This window comes from Hirundo rustica, chromosome 9 (assembly GCF_015227805.2).
Source record: "Hirundo rustica isolate bHirRus1 chromosome 9, bHirRus1.pri.v3, whole genome shotgun sequence".
Lineage (NCBI taxonomy): Eukaryota > Metazoa > Chordata > Aves > Passeriformes > Hirundinidae > Hirundo > Hirundo rustica.
The window spans coordinates 16,129,627-16,150,390 of record NC_053458.1 but is presented as its reverse complement, the minus strand read 5'-3'; the positions used below and the strand labels follow the sequence as shown (position 1 = coordinate 16,150,390).

The window sequence follows — 20,764 nt, the reverse complement described above, 5'->3', positions numbered from 1 at the left end:
TTTGGAGAGGGGGAACCACTGCTAGGGAAAATCCTTACAGCTGGAGAGGCCCATGAGAAGCTCTCAGCCAAAACCTGGAAACAAAATCCAATACAGATCTCAAAGGGATCAAAACCAAAATAAGATGTTTCATGTGAGGTGATCCAGACATTTGAATGAGTCTGCTTCTAGTATAACAAGAAGATGGAAAATCTCCTTTCTTGGAGGGAAAAAAGTTGAGCAAAAATCAGATCAGACTGGTAGAGGAGAAAGCGGAGTCAGAACTGCTGTAGGATGAGGGAAAGCAAGAGGCTTGGTCAGGCTGCAAGAGAGTCAGAGAAGAGGGGGGGAAAATGTCTGCATTGTCAGAGACGCTGGAGGAGGTTTGCTGCTGTAGCTGACTGTTTTTCATGTGATTTTTTTTTTTTTTTTTTCCTCCCCTGAGACCAGGGGCCAATATTCTACTGAGTTTCCACAAGGCTTACTTCTCTTCTGTTCCTCCAGACCAGATCAGTGAGGGTGATGCTCTTGGACTGATCGACCCTCCTGCAGGCAGCTAAGGACATGCACGTGCCGCTGTGAGAGGAGGAATATATATGCTTTAGGAAAGGACTTTATGGGAAGGTGAGGAAACCTTGTCAAGTTCCCAGCGGTCCTGCTGCCCTGCCTGTCCCCCACATCACAGTGGGGAGCTCTCCTCGCAAAGCTGGGTGCCCTGCTGTGGCCAGGAGCTGGGGGCTGCTCCCTGTGGCACCATCTGGGGAGCAGTCCACGGGTCTGTGCGCTGCTCTCCCGGGCCCGTACTCCGAATGGAGCGGAATTCAGCTGGAGTAAAGAAGCGCTGTTTTGTGCCGCATCCGCAGGGCGCTGGGGGAGCGCGCCACGGCAAAGGGGGTGCGTGTGCAGGAATGTCTGACCTGCCGTGGGGAGCGCTGCTCCCAGGGCTGCTGCCTGCCACCTGGCACAGCCCCATCTCAATTATTTCCAGGCAGCGCCAGGCTCCCTTGGCGGCCCGCGGAGCCACCAGGCAGGCTGCCAGCAGAGGCGGCGCTCTGGCAGGTTTTTAAACGCTGACTGAGCGAGCGTGTGGCAGGCCATTTGTACCATATGGCACCCAAGAGCTAATCCGGGAGAGGGTGCTGGGCAGCGAGGGGGGCCGAAGCTGAAATGCCATTTAGAAGTGAAACATCAGCCCAAGTGGCACAAGGCCATAAAGCCAAACAATGAAAGAGACCGGGGGTGGGAAGGGAGCTGGAGAGCAGAGGATGACTGTGTTCTTGAAGCCAGCCAAATTTCTTTACCTCCTGCTGTCCGTATTCACAGAGTGCTTAGAAATGCTGTTCTGTTGAGTATAAGCATATATTATAAATATTGAAATAGAGATCTCAAAATATATATGATGTATTTTGTATGCATGTGTTGCTTTGCTCTGGGAAACCCGATGGAGGAAAAGCAGAGCTGTACAGAAAAACACGTTCCTTGCTCCTCCCTGGAATGGTGAGCTGGTGCTGATGGCTGCTGTTGCCACCATCTGTATGTAGTGGAAGCTATTGATGTCAATGGGGACCATGAACTGACAGGATGGGAACTCTGAGCTTCAGCTGGTATTGACCATTTTGGCTTTGGGAAGTCAAGTAGATCTGGTCCATGGTCATCCTGCCTTTGAAAGGATGTTTTATCCTCCAAAGATCATTTGATAGAGTTTTCATTTACAGTCTTGTTATATTAAACAAATGGCATTGTGTAATCATTTGCTCTCTGCTCTTGGGCTCTAATGGATAGCACTTGTCACACTTACTGATTTTTCTCTCTTACAGAAATCTAGTACTTCAGGAATATTGAGTCATGCTATTATCCAGATAGGTGCCAGCCCTCTGAATGACAGACAACAGGCTGTTGTCACTGTAAACACTTGATAGGTGGCAAAAAAAAAGTAGCAAGAGTGTCATTTATCCACTAAAATAATGTAAATAAGATATAGGCTCGGTAGTTCTTTCATGCCTTAGCTTATAAAGAAAATAGGATTTGTTATGCTGGAATAGACTGATTTCTTGTGTTCTCCCTTCACAGTGGTGACTGTGACTAAATGTCTTGGTGGATGGTTCCAGTGAGCTGATCCCCATGGTGAGCAGGTTTTTCCCAGGTTTATGAGTTTCATCTGAGCAGAGCAGGAATGCTTGTACTGACCCGGGTGTTGCTGATGTCAGAAACCTGGGGACACTTCACAGTGCTCCTTTGCTTCTTGGGATGTCACTGCATTTTTGAATCACTGCTGCATTGGATGACTGCCTTGGATGAAGATGTTCAAAACAGCAAGTGGTTGCAGCAATTTTTAACTCCCCTAAGGTATGTGTAATGAAATTTTTCTTCAAACGGGCATTATCTTGTTCTTGTCCTCACCATAATTAATTTGTGGTTTGGGTTGTTTTCTTTAATGTACAGGTGAAGAGTGGTAGTTCTGCTGATCTGCCATGTACCACATGTGTTTGCTGCTTCCTCCCAGCACAAGGGTGCAGGGACCTGTGGGGCTGGAGCAGGATGGCACACTGTGGTTCTGTTTCAAGCAGCTTTCAATGAAAATGAGCATCGGCTTGATCTGGGTATGGAAAAATGCCTGGGATTCTTGCCTTGATGAAGGGAAGTGGGTAAAGTTTAGAAGCAGTAGTGAACTGGTGATCTATAGTTAAAATACTAGAAAAGGATGCCCAAAAGCAACAAACAGTGTGTGCTTCTGCTTAGCTGTGTGTCTATTTTTCACAGAAAAATGCAATGTGAACATAGAAGCAGAGAGAACTCTCAAAACCAACTTCCTGGATCGAGAGAGAAGAGCTCCAGCACAGTGGCCCTTTGTTGTACACTCACAGGCTGCAAAGGGATGGGATGTGTAAGACAAGGCTGTGTGCTTGCAGCATTGCCCACGTGCAGTCTTGGGGGCAGAATTGACACCTGTGCCACCACACATCACTGCTGGGGCTGCCTACTCTCACACAAAGTACTGGAGACCATCTCACCTCTACCACAGCTCACCTAGCTTAATGGCTTCCTACAACATCTCCCAGTTCAAAAGAAACTAAACTATCTATGCTTATTTGACTTGGAGGAGCTGGTTGGTATGCACATCATTTCTGCATCTACGCAGCACTTGAATAGCCTGGGCCTTTTCTTATTACACCAGTGAATAGCAGGCTTACACATGCAAGTGAAATCAGCTTCCACATCAGGAGGAAGAGAAATCTGTACTTGTTGGGGAAAACCTTTCAGGCATTTAGAGCTGTAAAGTTGTCTGAAGCAGTTGTTGGTTATAATACCACCTTTGCCTATGGCTTGCTGTTTAACAGCATTGGTGTGTTGGTGCTAGTGATCCCACACGTTGCTGTCAAAGCAGGTGGTGGTGAAGAAGGCTGTGTGCATTTAAAAAGGGCTTGGGAGCAGCTTATAACAGTAGGTCAAAAGTACCTGTGAGGATGTCTGCCCCATTCCAGTTGCCTGGCTCCATAAAGCAGCTTTTCCCCTCCAGCTTTTGGCTTTGCACCCTTCCAGTGATCAACCCTTGATAGGTCCCATCTGATTTTTATATTTCAAAACACTACTTCTGATGCTTCCTCCTCTCTCTCTCTCTCTCTCTGTTTCTATCTTCTCAGTGCATCTGGCTTTTTCCTTAGGCTCGAGTCCTGTCTAAGCCTGGTAAGTGATTCTTCTTCTTGTGAGATCCAGCCCTGAGCTTTGCCATCACTCCCTGTGGAAGGGAGGTTTTACAGGCTCTTTTGGATGTCTGAGTTGCCAGGTTATCTGCTTTCTTGCTGAATGTCTGTTAAAAGCAGCAGCTGGTTTATCTGATGGTATCTGCTGTTGTAAACTGTGTTGTTATTGTTCACCCTTTTGATATTTTTCTTTTCTTAATTCTTCCTCTGCTGTCTCACTAGTCAGATTTCCCAAATAGCAAGGGAGCACCTTGGTAATTTTACTTCTTGACTAAATCCTTCTAATTTCCCATTTCTCTTCAGCAGTCCCAGGGGGAATATCTTCTAGGGGAAAAGTAGCTGTACAGCTACCAGGGCTCCTTTGCATCCACACATGCAGCCCTCGCTGGTGTAATGCACTCAGTTATCCCGATGTTCAGCACATCAGCCAAACACCCTTCGAGTTTTCTTTCTTTTGTTTCCCCCTCACTCCTGCATCCTCCCTTCTGCTCCTGGGAAGGGTTCTCTGCAGACCCACCCGCTGGATGCAGGGGCAGAGGGATGTTGGATAGAGCAGGTCTTTGCAGCACCTGGACATGGGAGTGTTGCAGCAATAACACATGCTGCTCCATGAAACCGGGGCTAGATTCTGTGCAGTTTTTAAGTGCCTTCAGCTCTTCCCTCCCAAGCCCTGTCTGGACTGACACATTCCTTAGGAAAGCTTTATCTACTGACATGGAAGATAAAATTAACTGTCATTTGTTTAGCTACATATTGCACAGAAAATAGATCTTTGAACCCCCACAATATTCTAAATGCATAAAAAGATCTATTATAAAAGAGAGATGCTGAAGTTATTCTGTAGATTTAAGTCATAAAAGTTATCAAATTATTAAATTCAAGTCTAGATACAGGCTATTTCACTGAGCTTTAGTGCATTTCCCCTTTAGAAGATATTCTAATTTATGACTGCTTAAGTAGAGGGTACAATAATTTGCATAAAAAAATGGAACTGGAGCTCTTTCACAGCAAAGTAATGCTGCAACCATATCTACCATCTACTGTCAAATATTCGTCTTTGTTTGAATCCCCAAATTCTTTTTTTACAAAATGGTCAGCTTGGGCTATGAACCAGGATTTATATAGTTGTTTCAAGAACTGCTTTTTTAAAGCTGCAACAATGAAAACTTGATTGGAGGACTGCAGCTCCTTGTCCTGGAGGGAATGAAAGCCCTCTTGGTTTTTGTAAAGGTGGCTCACCTGATGGTAAAGGCACTGCCTGGAATATTTTGCAGGTTGGCGTTTCTGTTTGTTGATTCCATATTAAACAGAATAACCAAGCATGCTGAAGGTAAAGCCCTGGTTTAATTAACCCTCTTGGTGTAGTACCATGTGATTAAATGTGACTGAGCTGCTCCTTGGGGCTTCTGCTACTGAAAATACTAACAATAATCATTTGTTTTCTTTTTATATTTAAACACATTATTGCATAGCTTGGTGCAGAGATAATTACCAATTTTATCTCCTGTGTTTTTCTAATGTTCATTAATAACAATAAAGGGTTGTAGGTTAAAAACTCATTTAATTGCCTTTATGTTAATGACATTATGAATAGCCTTAGCTACAAGATTTTAATTCTGTCCAGTATCCTGTTTCTCAGTAAAGCCCCAGGAGAGCTGCTCATTTTATCAGCATTACTGATTCAGAGTTTTTCCTTGCAGGTGGGTTTTTGTACATAATCAGAATTAATGCACAACACATTTTGCAAGGAACAGAGTAGAAGCTCTCTGAATAAGTAATTAACTAGAGTGCCCAAGGAAAAATGCCTGAGCAAAATTTTTAGCATATTCATAAAACATTAAGAAGAGTCACAAACACAGTGGAAACAATTTACTGATAATATGCTTTCATGCCATTTTCTAACTCCCTTCTTTTTTCCTCTCCTTCTCTTTCCCTTTTAATGAATGGAGTAAAAGCCATGGAAATTTCAGTTCTCATTAAGGAGCACCTGCCCTTGGAACAGATTATATTCTGAGCTGCATTGGACAAGGATTTATTGGAAGATAAATGGAAGTCAATACTAGGCTTTTTCAAAGTAAACAAAAAATAGACTTTTCTACTCTATGTATAAATAGCCTCCTTTCTACACCACCTCCTTAGTGCTGAAAGACAGAAGGAAGGAAAGGTTATCTCAGTTACCTCTGTGTCTAGTGATAATTAATAGATCCCTCAAAGATGCTGATGGAGTGCAATGTGTTTGGAACATGCCACAGTGGATCCCGATGCTTCCATTGTTTGGCTGAGTAAAGTGTGTGGGTCTGGCCCTTGCATGCAGGGTAGATGAAATACTTCCTTGCCAGTAGCTCAGCCGTAGGATCTGTCTGTTCCCACTTCCTGTCCTCTAGTTTAGCACAGGGATCTCAGCAGTGGCTCTTCCCTGCGGGACCCTACGCTGCCGTGATTGCTGCAGCCAAATGGAAAATATTGGGCTGGGCAGATGGAGTAATCCAGCTGCACTAGAGAGAATGCAGCATCTGAGCAGTTGTGGGCTCCTCTGTCTCCCTCCTCTAACCACCCTCTGCAGGGCCAGGAAGGGCTCCCTGCCTTGGTGGTCCCTGCTTGGCTTCAGACCCAACTGCTGCAGCCCCTTGTGTGGGAGCAGGCAGTGGTCCTGCTGCCCTGGCTCCTGCATCTGCTGGCTGCACTATGGAGCCATCCAAAAAGGGACACACGTAAGGCACTGTGTTAGGCTGAGCAGAAAGGAATGATGCTGTGGGCAGTCAACATTGCAGTCCTTAATCATTGAATGCCTAGAGCAGAGAAGTGAGACGGTCTTAAAGAAAAAAAAAGTCTGAAAGATGCTTGTATTTCTCTTCCAGCACTGGCTCTTGAGGTTTTGCTCATGATCACATGGACTTGCTGTTCAGTGGGACTGCCATCCTCACGTGGTCAAGTGGTTCTGGGGGCCAGAGCTGCCACAGGAAAATGGTGAATCCTTCAATACCTGTAGCATGATGCTAGAGCTGTGGGGTTCAGTCTGCACACAAAGAGAGAAGACCAAGGATGTTGCAGGGTGCTACCAAATGTCACAGCGGGCAATGGCTTCACCCTCTCCTTCTGGGTGGCAGAATTGACCTGGAGGGCTTTTCCTTACGAAGGTGAAAATCTCAGACAGCTTTTCTGGGGACTGGTGGAGGAGCCCATGCTGATGTGCCGGTTCCTGATGTAGAGCTAGTGCTGTGATGGGCTATCAAGGAACTTCGCTTCCGTTCAGCATGAAAGCAGTGAGCTGGAGCAAAGGTTCTGCCCTGCCAAGCCCAGCCTGTTTGCCACTGAAATCCCTGCCAGCAACTGTTCCTTTAATGATCTTTTTGACAGGCAGAGAAAGCACCATTGTTTGCTTAGTTTGCTTTAAAAATAGATTTCTAAATTTGCAAGCGACAGTTCAATGCGTGTCTGAAACCGGGCGCCCCAGGGTGTGCGGGAGCACCAGTAACCACAAACGTGGCATGAGCTTGTGGGGACATGGAAATGGCAGCACTAGGGATGCTAACGTGATTAAGTCGTGTACAACTCAATTAGTTTCCCTTTTCCTCCCATGGCCGGTGGCAGGCCTGGCTGGTCACTTGCTGGTGGGTGGAGACCTTGCATTCAAGGTCACACGGAGTGCGTGGTGGCACTGAAGTCACACACTTCCCGTTTGACCCTGGCTGTGCAGGGCCACTCTTGTAGAGCTGGGAGCAGAGGACAAGCAGCCCTCCAGGTCTCCATTGAAGAGGTAAATTGCATTGAAAGGTAAATCTTGGCAGGCAGCATCCTTCTGCCAAATGAGGACAGTGCTTAAAATGCTGAAATTTGCCTAGAGAGGGTTTTTCACATCAGGGCTTGGCCAGCAAAGCAGCACTGGAGAGCTAAGTGTGGAGAGTTAGAGCTTTGCCTGTGCTAGAGCACAGACTGAGTGTGGATACCCAGTGCAGCTAAAGCCCTTGGACTCGCCTGTCTAGAACTGCAGAAAGCAGAATCTCTTTTCTAGCACCAGAGACATCACAACAGAGTGTTACCCACTTAACTGAAACACCTGACTGGAGAGACAGGACCAGGAATTGAAACATTCGTGATATCTCTGTGCCTATGACAGGCTCGGTGTTTTCACAAAGAGGTTTGGAATGCAGCAGGGAATAAGCACATTGGCGTGCGCAGGGGAAAGAGAACTCATTATGTGGGAAGGAGATCCCAGAGAACAGGAGAAGCTGTGGCCATCCCAACCATGAAGCTTCATCCCACCAAGTGGACAGGACAGGGTCACAAATCTCAAAAAACTTCATGCTAAAATCAGTCTATTCCACAAAATTCTGGGAGGATTGAAAACTGGGGTGGAGGTGAAGGGACAGCCACTCGGTCATCTGGACAATCTGGAGACACCCTGCTTTGTTTTGACCCTTTTTCAAATGTCTTTTGACTCTCTCTTATGTTTTAAGATGAAAGGCCATTTTTACATGACCAAAGTGGATTGCTTTCACCAGAAACATTTGGAAATGTGCATTTTCTGCCCACAGTTAGGAAGTTCAGGTTTAGTCTGTCCCTTTCTTAAGAAAGCTCCCTCAAATAGAGTTGGGTGGATTTTTTTTGTTGGTGTTTTTTTGTTTTTTTTTTTTTATTTTTTTACCCAAAGCAGCAGACCACTGAGTCTACCTTAACCTGTGCCCTGGGTGACTGTGCTTTGTGCCTTGGTGCATTGGGACCTGAGTGTTTACTTGAGAAGAAACATCTGTTACATGGTAGGAGAATCCAGCAAGCAAATGGCAACTTCATTTCTGTCTACGGGTGAGATAAAACTGGGTTCTGACATTTCTGACTTAAGACAGGAAAGCATTTTGAGAAAATATGCATTTTGTACCTTTTATTTAAAAAGTAAAATTCTTTTCTGACCTGATATTTGCAGTTTAAAATCACCGTGTCAGAGCCCCATCTTTCCCTCTTTAATGGTAAGATGTAACTTGTCCTTCCACACTTCATTAATTTGTGTTCTGTGTGCATCTAGCTAACTATGCAACCCCTAGGCTTTTGATTGAATGTTACACCATTTACTATTATAACAACTTAGCCATCAGCAAAAAAATCCTTGAAATGAGACCAAGCTACTTCAGAATATCTGCATTAGATATTTGGGTCTTTGAGCTAGCTCTGTAAAAGGTAGGGATTTAAAAATAACAAAACAAAACCCATGAAAATTATCCAATCCATGAAAAATATGCAGCCTCAGCAACATGGAATCACAGCAGGTACACTCTATCGGTGCCAGAAGTGATTGCAAGCCCCGTCTTGGGGTGGGGCTAACAAAAGGGTTAATGCCTGGGAGGCACCCCCAGCCCCTCGCCAAGGTCAGTGGGAGCCCTGCCTGCCGAGCTCAGGCGGCATCAAGCTCTGTTTTTCCATGATGTTTAACACAATTGGGTGATGCAATGATTTCTTTGCACTCTGTAGCTCCATTTTAAAAAAAATATTGCTTTTCTGTGAATGACCTAATCAATTTCATTATTAAATATAAAATTACAGAGAAATACTTTCTGGTTTTTTTTTTTTTTGTGGTCGTGCAGGAAGAGGAGGATAGGTAATTGCTTTTAAATAATGCTTTGTACTCAAATGCTAATCTGATATTGTGAGTTGACCCTTCTCTAAAAGCTAGGCATATTCTCTAAGATTTTGTGGAGGTAAATATGTAGACCTACCACTTACCCAGTAACAAGCAAGCATATTTGCAGTAGATTGGAAAAAATAAAAACAAACTAATATATATTTTTCAACTTCCTGGTGTTTTAACCTTTCTTAAGAAAAGACTCGGGGGATGTAATTGAAGGAAAGTGTTTTTCTTTAGCAGATGGATTGCTTTGCTCAGATAATATTTTAGTTATGCCAATAAAATGAAGGGTACCCAGAAAACCATGAAACTGCCAGCAGTTGTTAGTGTGCGACTATTACCAAGGCAGAAATGAGGCCAGAGCAGTGATAAATGTGCACATCTCTCCCTCCATCAGCTGAGGAATGACCTGGATACACTTTACATCTGAGCACCAAGTGGGCCAACATTTTTCACAGCAGCACTTAATAGTGGACATTAACTTAGCCCTCTCCAAAAGGGCTGACCCGGAGGCTACCCTCTGTGCTTCTCCAAATTGTAATCGCTTCTGCAGTCTGTAATTTTATCAAATCGCATGCACCTTTTCCAGCCACTTATTGGCCAATTAAGTCAAGTTCTCACTGAGGGGGTCCAGCTGGCTTCAAGTTATCTTAGATGAATTGATTGAAGACATTCTGCAATCTATGAACCCAGTTTAATGATCTAGGTGATAATACTTGTAATTCTTCTCAGTCAAGGGAATTTGCTGCAGCTGTTGTCTGCAAATCCGTGTTCTGATACGGTGAAGTACCAGAAGAGCATTAATCCGCCCTCAGAGTTTATAGTGATGGCTGCATTGTGAAATGGGAAATTTAACATTCACATAGCATTGCCAAGCAGAGACAATTTTTTTCTTGATATGTTTTTATTTTATTCTATTGTGAGTGTTAAAGAGGTTACACGGAAGAATACATTATTGATAATTCTTAAAATTGGAGACTGTGCAGCAGTATGAAACAGCCTACTAAAATATTGCATAAAATGTTTGAGCTGGAAAATGAGATTTGCCTCAGAGCATGAATATACCATTTTAAAAATTCAGAGGTGGAGCAGAGCTCCAGAAATAAAGCCACTGGGCCAAATTTACTCCCTATGACATTCCAACTATCTGGAGTCAGTTTTCCTATTCGAGAGTTCGCTAGTATAAATGAAACAATAATTTCTGTCTCTTTAAAAAGAAATTATAAATCTTTTATAGACAACATAAATAAATACATGGGAACAGGTGCTATATTCAGCCATTCTAGCATAGATCAGGAATAACCTCACACTTACATGCTGTAAACTGCTGAAGAATCTGCCTCTGAGACTGGAGTCCTTGCCCAGATTCAGAGTGCTTGAAGTGCAAATGAAGGAGTGCTCTACATGCCAGGCCTGTGTCAGAGTATCTCCAAGACCTGCAGTTTCCTGCATGACGACCTGAGAAAACAAAGAAATAATCATATTTTCTTGCTTTGGTGGTATATGCCGCTTTTCTGAGCCCCAGGAATGTTAATCCCTTCCCTATGAAACAAACAATGCAACTAGTGCTAGGTAATACTTCTTGTGTTGAAAATTCCAAATATTTAGCAATGAAATATCCTGTAGTGCCTCTGCGAAGTTTCTCTCTGTGACACAGGATGGTTGGGGTTAGATTTCACTTAAAAAGCAGCCACTGTTGTATTAATTTATGCTGTACTGTAAACACTCATTTGTTTGTCAGTCACAGGGACTTCCTTTCCACACAGTGTGAGACCAAGCCCGGCTCTGCCAGTACCCATCTTGCTGAGAAGCTCTACTGCTTTTGATGAGATTTGGTAGGGGTTTTTTGTTTGTTTTGTTTTGTGTTTGTGTGGTTTGTGTTTTTTTTTTTTTTTTTGTTGTTGTTGTTGTTGTTGTTTTTTTTTTCTCTGGGAAAAATAACTTTTTAATGGGATTATTTTTTTTTCAGAGAGTTATGTGAGGTTTCCAGCCCATCCAGCTCACCCCATGCTCTCATCTGCTGCACCTGGCACCAGAGATCTCTTCGCCGCCGTGGGCAGAGGACGGTGCTGGGTGAGCCATCTTTGTGTGGGGCCAGACCCAGAGTTCAGGGGGGTTTCTCTTGGATCAAGCTGCGCTGGCAGACCCAGGTCTGTTAGTCAACTTACTGTGTGTATTTCAAGTGTGAGCCTTTGGGGGTTTGAAAAGTGCTGTAAAGATGATATACAATGAGGAACTTCTCCACTGAGAATTTGGCTGGCTGAAGGAGGTTGTGTGCTCCGCAGATAGAAGGAACTGAGCTGTTTTGCCTAGGTCTGCTGCTGTTGTACCTGAGGAACACTGCCCTACCTCTGGGAGGTCCCTTTTCCAGTGGCAAAGCAGGGATGATGGTGACAAGCTCTTCTGCAGATGGCTGCAGGGTCAGGAACATTCAGTGTCATTGTGGGTGGGTTGGACTGAATCCCTGTGGCTTCACACGTCCTGTCTGGGTTCCTGGGACCACCTCCCTGGGAATGATGGGCCCATAGTGAGGGTCCTCAAGTAGCTCCTTTCCTGTGGCCCTCTCCTCCAGAAGATGCTGTGGCTGAGGTCGGGATGTCTCCACACCATGGGCTCTGCTGTCTGGGTACAACCCACAGATTTTCAGGGGATCTGCGGGAGAAGAGGGTCAGATATGCACTCTGCCATTTATGAAATTAGTGAGCCATAATTTCATACAGGCATGCAGTAGAAAATGCCTTTGATGCTAACCGTAGAAAATAACTCGGAATTAGCTGCACCAAGGGCATGCCCCTGCCTGACTGGGTTGATCTGCACAGAGCTGAGCCGTGGTGCCGCGCTGGCCATGCTTCAGTGGACGCACATTGCGCTCGCCCTGCTGTCGTTGCTCAGAAGGGAGAATGGGGCCAGGGATCTCCCCCTGTAGCAGGGCTTAGATTAAAGTGTATATGACTAAGGAAGCTTGGTATGGCCACAGAGAACATCTTGTTCCCTATATTTAGCCATAGGCAATGTCAAGTACTATATGTTATATGAGTGCTTTTCTCCAGTCCTGTAGGCCTTGTTTTAGAGGTTGACTGTGTGAGTCAAAGGGCTTAGTTTTAAAATAACAGACTTACAAAAGATATTTGGTTTTTCTTTGCCACCCAGAACAGCAATACCCAAATGAAGGGGTTGCCTTGCATGAGACTGAAAGCAAAAGCTCTGCTCTTGCAGCTCTGCAGCATCTCCTGTCAGGGCCAGGCGCTGCTGTGGCAGCAGCCCTAGTGCAGTGTTGCATTTTCACCACAGATGCTCTAGAAGGAGAGGTTAATTAGCATGGCTGCCTTTGATCCTCTGCTTGAGAGGGAAGAGAGAGTTTAGTCAGTAACACTAGCCAGCTCCAAACACTTCATGGATTTTGGCAAGAGGCATCACAGTCATAACATTTGAATATTAGCACTTTTTAGCTCCGCCACACTAACAACTGCTAATTAGGCAGTTTGGACATGGCTGAGAACTGCCTTGAACCTTGTGTAGTAATTTACACCTATGCACAGCTACAGCTCTGATGTGGGAACATTTTACACCCAGTTCACATGTATGGAGATGATTAGCAGCAGTGAAGCCAGCAGAAGGCCTGATATTGGATTCCTCTTGCAGTCTCCCATCTTCTCTCCGCTCTTAAAAAAACTTAATTTTGCTTTCCTGGAACACCCAGAGGTAGAGTGTGGGAAACCCCTGGGCTGCCAGCTCATCCACTATGGTATCTGTGGAGAACTTGCTGTACTAAATCCCAGAGTGGAATTTATTTCAGCAGAGCACAACCACTTTTAACTGGCCCAGGCAATTCCTCCTCCGAATAACCTCCCATAGCTTTATCAAAATCTAGAAATGTGCTTTCTCCCCATGCCAATAGATTTTTTTTTTTTCCCTTGGCCTAAGCAGCAGTACCAAAGCTGGAATGTTTGATGCTTTATACTTGAATGTTGTTTCCTCCAATTTTTATTGTTCTCTCCCTCTAGTGTACGTGGACTTGGAAAACCGCTATCTGTGATTTGCTGCCACCCTCCCCCCTTCCCCATACCTATTATCAACACTAAGGTGATGAGGTTCTCTGCTGCTCTTGTACAACCATCTTCAATTAAGATACCAGCACTCTGATACTCTTCTGCAGCTGGGTTGTTTGAGGTGTGATAAATAAGTGGTGAATGTGGGTCTCCTGCCCCAGAGGTGACTTGAGTCCCTGTTGCTGGCCAAGGTGCTGTCACTGCTGGAGTGAGCCATCAGCTGAGCCACACATCCAGAAATCTTGTACTGATGGGAGTACTCTCAGCAACATTTCTAATGAGCATTGTGTTAGTACTGTCTCCAGCTACAGACTTTCTCCTGCTGAAGGCAAACTGACATCTCATGGAGGAGCTCCTCCTCATCTGCTCTTCTTCCCTGGCCCACAGATGAAATGCTGGGTTTGCTGAACCTCCTTCCTCAGCTCCATACCAGCCTGAGCTGGTGGGAGCCCTTTCCTGGGCTGGGTTACCTCACTGGGAGCAGAAGTGATTTCCCGTGGTCCCTGGGAAATGGGAATACCCTGGGGATCAGGATAATGGCTGCTGGCTTGCAGTGCAGAGGAAGTGTATTCACCAGAATTAGATATTTATTCTTTCTAATAATACAATTTTCTTTTCTTTCTTTTAAAAGAAAGCAGTTGATGCATTATATAAACAAATGACAAACAAAGGTCAGCCTGATGGATATTTCTCTGGGAAAAGTCCAAGATGCTTACCTCATTATTTTTTGGGCTACTTTAAAATCAAATATGTCTTTCCCTTATGTTATACTGTCCTCGCTGCTGATGGGAATAGACCTGAATTACATTTGTAGTGATAGGTAGAAGAGAGTGTGTGTGTTTTTGCAATTTTCTTATTTTTTTTATACTTAATTACTAAGATAGTGAGCTATATGTGCTTAATTCAAGATGTCTACAAATGGCCACAGAACAAAGCAGGACTGTGAATTTCTGCAGGGTTTAGGCTTTAGGTGCTTATCGTGGCTTGGGAATTTGGGCTTTTTCCTGGAAGTCTGCATTGAAGCTCTTTAATAAAAAGGAAAGTTAGCAATGAAAGCTTGCAATCAAATAAACAACAAAAGGGCAAAACTGTATTTCACCTTCTGTAATTTGATCTGTAAGAAATGTAAATCACTCATCCAGAAGAGACAGATTTTCAATTAGTCCCCTTTTCTTAAACATGCAAATCCCCCAGCCATGTTTAGCAGCACAGTTTTGCCTTAACTCTGCAGCGAATTCCCAAGCAACCTTTAATAGACGGCCATGCCTTCAGGCTTGTCCACTTATGTTTTCTCTCCTGCCTGGGCACAAGATAGATTATGCATATTATTATTCATAAGTGCCACCTACTGAAAGCATAACCACAGGCACGTTTGCAAATGGCGGGCTTGCCCCAGCTGTCCCCGCTCATGCGAAACATTCCTGCTCTCCAACGGACCCCTCCAAACCAGTCCCTCAAAATCGAGCTTATTTTCTTGCCAGACATCCTGGCATGGAGAAAGCCTTGTAAAATGACCCATGGACTTTAAAGGCAGCTAAAATTGAGGGGACTGTTCCTTATTTTCCTCCTGCAGAAGTTTTTCCTGATGTTGCTTTTGTTGCTTCTCCCTGACCCCTGCGGCTACTGCTGCCTTTTAGGGTGCTGGAGAGATGCTTTAGGCCAGGGTGCCTGGAATCATGAAAGGTATAGTGATATGATATGAAATATATATGTTCCTCATTAAAAATAGGATTTCTCTGACTGATGCAAGAAATGATAAATAGTACAGAAGAACTGAGAAGTAAAAATATAAGAGTCTCACACGACTGGATGTTATTTGATCGTTCTTAGATAAGGGGTAAATGTAACTGCTTTACAGATGAAAATTCAAGTAGCTTTAGAATAAATATATATATATATATATTTTTAATCTGCTCTTGCATATTAGACCATTTTCCTGAGAATATGAGTGTACAAAGAAAAACACACAAGATACAAGCAATTTTCAGTTTGCCATAAAAATGATTTTCAAAAAAGATATATTATGAATTAGGAATACCATTTAAATAAAAGCCTTGAATGCTAGTGGCTAGAATTAAGCATAGCCGTATGTTTCTACAAAAGGTCAATTGTGATTTTAATTACTCTTACATAAACTAGCTCATGTTTGAACTGCAGTTATAATTAATATACATGCCTTATTGCGACATTATTGCATCTTTGATTATGACAGACTTATTGTGCCTGGACAGTCTGAATGAACATAAAAATGGACATAAACCTCTTTGGGCTGATTTTGTAACACCAGATTTACAATGATATAACAGCATTAGCTCTGACTGCTCTGCACTGAGATCAGTCTGGGGCATCAGAGTGGGGCAGGAGAGGTGTGTGTTCAGTGATGGGAAGCACTGCTGCAGGACAGCAGGATGGATGGCAAGGAGGTGTAAGCAATGCCTGGAAATACAGTTGCAATGTCTTTCTTCCTTAGAAAAGTCTCCAGGGGGAGCAGCAGTCAGGAAAAGTACAAGAGTCTTCTAGGGGTTTTCTTCTCTCTCGGTGGAAAGACATGGTGGGAAGTGTTTCCCCTGGTGGTAGATGGACCTGAGCTGTGTGACAAGAGATGCAGCTTCTTTCCCCTGCAAAGGGCTCTCATTTTTGGCTTTCAGGGAGCAGTGAAGCCTGAGAAGCTGTTCCTGGATCACATGTGTCTAAGCACAGCCCCACCAGCAGTGGCAGCTGCAGGAGTCCCCCTGCCCTAGAGCTCATGGGCACAAGTTTGGCTGCAGCCCAGTCCAGCTCTGCCCAAGGTACTGCTGTTCTCAGGTACCAATCAAAGAGTAGAGGCAGAATAAAAACTTTGTAGCCTGATGCACATTTTCAACACCCTATCTTTTTCATTTGCAGGATGCCAGTTTCTGTCTTTGAGAGGGTCCTGAGCTGGCCTCTATGTTGGCCTATCCCTAGTACCCCCCCAGCATCATCTGGGACCCAGCCAGCAACTCCCAAACACTGGCTATGATGGATGAGGGCTTGGAAAAAGGATCCTCACACCGCTCTGGAGATCAGACAGGTACCTGTTGGAAAACCCACTGAAGGGTGTTAAGGCCTGACAGAGGTGTGTTTACCCCTATGCTGGAGTGGCACTGGGTGGGAAGGTTAGCCCAGGGCGCTGGAAACAATGACAACTGAAATACCCCTAAACTGGGGAGAACCAGGGCCACAGAGGCTGTCTGGGCTAAGGCTGAGAGTTTGATATTGCATGCAGGTTTTCAGTATGCCCTGTGGGGATTTTTTTAAAATAGATGCAATTAAAAGTAAGGTATAAGGAAATGGTGCCAGAGATGGTACCTTTAACCCCCAGATAGCTGGGCTCCCTCCTGGAGCGGGTTTTGCCTGTACCCCTGGCCTTCAGTGAAGGCTGTGGGAAGTATGAGCCTACCCGTCCCACAGAGATGTGGGACACCCCAGAACATGCACAGGGTGTCTGTGCTGCTGCCCTTGGCAGAGGAGAGAAAACTGGGAAGGAAAGCTTTAATGCTTCTGCTTGCTGCTGCCTGTTTGTGTGGTGGGGGTGAGCACAGGAAAAACAAATGTCTCTATTTCAAATATGCTTGACTTGTTCCTCTCTCACCCCTGGGACAGGGGCTGCTTTTATCTCCTGCTCAGTTGAGTGGTGAAGGGACAATGGTGCTGCTCTGCATTGGGGGGAATCTTTCTTCATGGGAGACAATGGGTGTTATCGCTCCTTCTCCCTCACACTTTCAACCAGGGATGGGTTAAAAACTGAAGACAGCTCTCCAGAGCTGCTTGGGGAAATGACATTGGAGCTCCTTCCTCAGAGGCAGGGGAGACGTGTTCAGAAACTTATGCAAACCTGTGGAAAAACAAAATCCTTTGTTCTTAAAACCGTCTTCATGGCCCTCTTCAGCCCATGAGATCGGCTTTGGACATAAGTGTCTTGGATGCCTGGATCTGTCTTGGAACATCCTCTGGGAACTTTTGAATTAAACCCCCCTGGTTCCACGGTCCTGACCCTCCTCACAGCTTTGCATTCTCTCTCTATAGAGGTGACCATTGTCTCCTCTCAGATGTCACTGGAAAACATCGTTTAACCTCAATGCATCTCCCTCCTTTCACCATTATTACCCTGTGCCAGAATTGCATTCGTGGCTGCGGGAAGCGCCGGAGCATGGCTTTTCTGGGAGGCAGGGCTCGGGTTTGTGCTGTGTGGGATAAGGGGCTGGTGCCCTGGCCCGGGACGCTGGTGCCCTGGTGGGAGCAGCGTGTCCCTGTCCGTGCCCGCCCGCTGACACGGGTGCCATTAGTGCCAGGGCACGGGCAGCCGGCGCTGGGGACAGCCGTGCGCCCGGCCAGCGCAGCAGCACAGCTGTCAGGCAGCGATGGCTCTGCCACGGCTGACCTGTGCCCCTCAGAGCCGCTGATTTAAGGGGTGAAAGACATCAGGCGCCATTAGCCGTTCCCAGCAAGGCAGGGCGGCTGAATGGTTCTGGAGCACACAGCTGCGGTGTGGGCTCCTGGCTTTGTCCTGCTTCTGAGAAACGCTTGGTAAAGATGCAATGCTTTATCACCCTCTGTGACACTGCTGCTTTACACTGCTGTGGTTTACAATATGTTTAGAAGGCTGGATCAGTCTCCATCCATCTCTTACCCTCTAACTTGCAATGGCTGCTCATTGCTACATTTGTCTTTGTGAACAAGAAGAGTGATAATTTCCCCCTCAGGTAAAGATAAATATTGTGGAGGTTTACTTGCCGTGTGTGGGTGTGTATCATGCAGTGTTTAGTGTGAGCAGAAAAACTCTACGGGCTTGCGACGTGTAAATTCTTTATATACATGTGCATGCATGTGTCTAATATTGGTGCACCAGGACATACCAAATGTTGCGTGTATGGTGGGCATATCTGCACCTCTATGTAGAAAAGCTCTATTCACATGTGTACAATTGCACACATAATTATTGTCAGGAAAAAAACAGATCAAGTCACTGTAGACAGCATCATGGAAAACTAAAGATGAAGCTGAGAGGAGACAGCATTAATAAACAAGGCTGTTAGTCACCCATCAAGTAAGATGACTTGTGAAGAGGAAAAAAGAGCACGTGGAAATCTTTAAGTAATATACACAAGCGTCATAGGCACCCACCCCAGGAGCACATGCATTTAAAGGGGGGGGTGTGTGTTTGTGCGGGTGTTTTATGTATCTGGAAAGGCTCCCTGAGACAACTGAACACAAAGCCAGCACATGTTTGTGTTAGGTTGAGATGCTGGCATTCAGATGATTATATGAGTCTATTAGCAGGGTCTTATGGCTCCAATTTCACTTAGCATCTGAGTTCACATTAAAATATGCCCTTGGCTTGACAAGGCATTATTAACTTGCATTTAATAAAAATAAAATATTACATTTTAAAAAATTGAAAGCTGACAAATTTGATTTAAATGAATACTGAACTCCAGGCAAATGTGTTGCTTGAACTCTGCCTGCTGTACTGGAACTGACAGGAAGCATTAAAATAATCCTGAGTGGTCAATATGTGATTAAATATCACGTGTCAAGCTTAGCAGGAATATTCCTTACAAAGAAAATTATATTGTTAAAAATAAGTGACAAATTCTAAGCAGCTCCTTCAAATTCCTAAAGATATGTGAAAGAATTGAAGTATGCTTATAATAAACTGGGATGTCTGCAGGAGACAGAATGTACTGTCTCCTACTCAGAGCCATATAGAACATCTACAAGTAATCAGATAAAAATGATTGCACGTATTTGAAGCAATAAATTTCCTTTCCATTCACCGTAGAACATAAAGAGAAGAGAGATCCTACATTTTCACACCATGTTTTCATTTGAAAGCTTTTGCTGTCATGCTGTTCTGTTTAAAGGGCTTATTTATTTGTATAGAGACTCAAGCATCTACATGTGTAGATACATGCCTAGATATATATACATGCTAAAGCCATCATAAGACTGAGAGAATGAAAACCAAGATTTTAAAGGAAGTAATTGTAACAGTAATAGTAAAGTGCTCCTCTCCACTGCACCATCAGATATTTGGGAACACTAATGCATCATGGCATTTTTCTGTTACAGATTCCAGCTGGGAGAACATGCTTAAACATGATCAACTTTCATCATGTGTTTGATGAAAGACAGACATAGATGTCATTGCTTCCACTTGCTTCAAGAGGATCAATCCAGGATTACCAGGGTGCAATAAGGGCAGTGTCCAGAAGTCTATTTAGATTAGATATAGCAACAAAATACTGGAATCTACAGCTTCAGATAAATGACTCAATATGCCTAGGTCAAGAGGTTGCCAAAGTCAGGTGAGATCTGAGACCTATTTATCACTGCCTGAGTTCAAATTATGTTTTAAATATTGTCAGAAATGAAAAACTACTGCCAGATGGTGTCAAATTAATTCATCTCACTGTAGTCAGAAACAGTCCTTTAGTTCCATCATGGTTCCTGCTATCCTGCATTAGTGGGGTACCTGTCAGAGACCCAGCTTTTGCTGAGAGGCAGGGGCTCTGCTCAGCCCTTGCTTCCTGCTTGCAAGATGGATGTGTTGCATCTCTGTGGCGTGTGGCTACAGGAGAGCTGTACAGAACATATGGGGCTGAGACTTCTTGGAAAGCAGTGGATGTTGGGTGGTGAGAGATTTGAGGCCTCGTTAGCTCTTACTTGATTGAGAAATCTGCTATTCTACCCACCGGGTGGAGAGAAATGGATTTATTGGCCTGTAGAAAGAGGCATATTGGGGATGGAGACTTTGGCCTTGGTGTGTTAGTGCAAAGGGCCTTGAAGCCCTCCCATGCACTGCGCAGGGCTGGCACAACTGTCCTGTTCTTTTCCTCTGCTCTCATTTCAGGACTGTAAGAAGTGTGCCACCCTGCTTATCCCTGTTGTCCCCTGGGCAAAGGTTGGGATATGTTCTGGTTTACAGTGTTCAAGGGAATACAAAATGACATCCATCAAATTTATGCTTTTTCTCTCTCCCTCGTCCATCTGCTCTTCTTCCCGAGCCCTGCTTTCAGCTCAAGCACCAGTGGGATGGTGAGCCCTCCAGCAGCAGTGGGATGAGGGTGTCCCTGGATCAGGATTTCCTCCACTCTGATGTGCATTTATGCTGGCTGCCTCAGATCTCCCTGCATGCTGGGTTACAGCCAAACCTCTCTCCAGCAAACCTGGCCTCCTGGTTCCAGGGTGCCTGAGAACTCTGCTTCCTATGGCTGTCACATATGGCTGTCACATACTGCTCTGTGGGTTTTGTTGAGGCAGAGAGTAAGGGCATAACATGTTTGGAGTGATCACTCACCATCAAGCCACGGAACCTCAGACTCTCTCAGTCCCACAAGCCCTGTCTCCAACTCTCTTTTTCTGGTTGTATGAGTAGAGAAAAAAATGCAGGAGTT

General features: G+C 44.8%; 1 long non-coding RNA gene across 2 annotated transcripts; it reads left to right on the top strand.

Moving 5' to 3' along the window:
* The first annotated feature begins 432 nt into the window (after nucleotides 1-432).
* On the top strand, nucleotides 433-6,963 carry LOC120756617 (uncharacterized). 2 transcript variants are annotated; one of them, XR_005702177.1, is made up of 4 exons: nucleotides 433-603; nucleotides 2,050-2,325; nucleotides 2,422-2,579; nucleotides 6,539-6,963. It is a non-coding gene; the product is annotated as an uncharacterized LOC120756617 (long non-coding RNA). The 2 variants fall into 2 exon arrangements; XR_005702176.2 differs by lacking the exon at nucleotides 6,539-6,963 and adding an exon at nucleotides 2,740-4,768.
* Nucleotides 6,964-20,764: the final 13,801 nt, after the last annotated feature.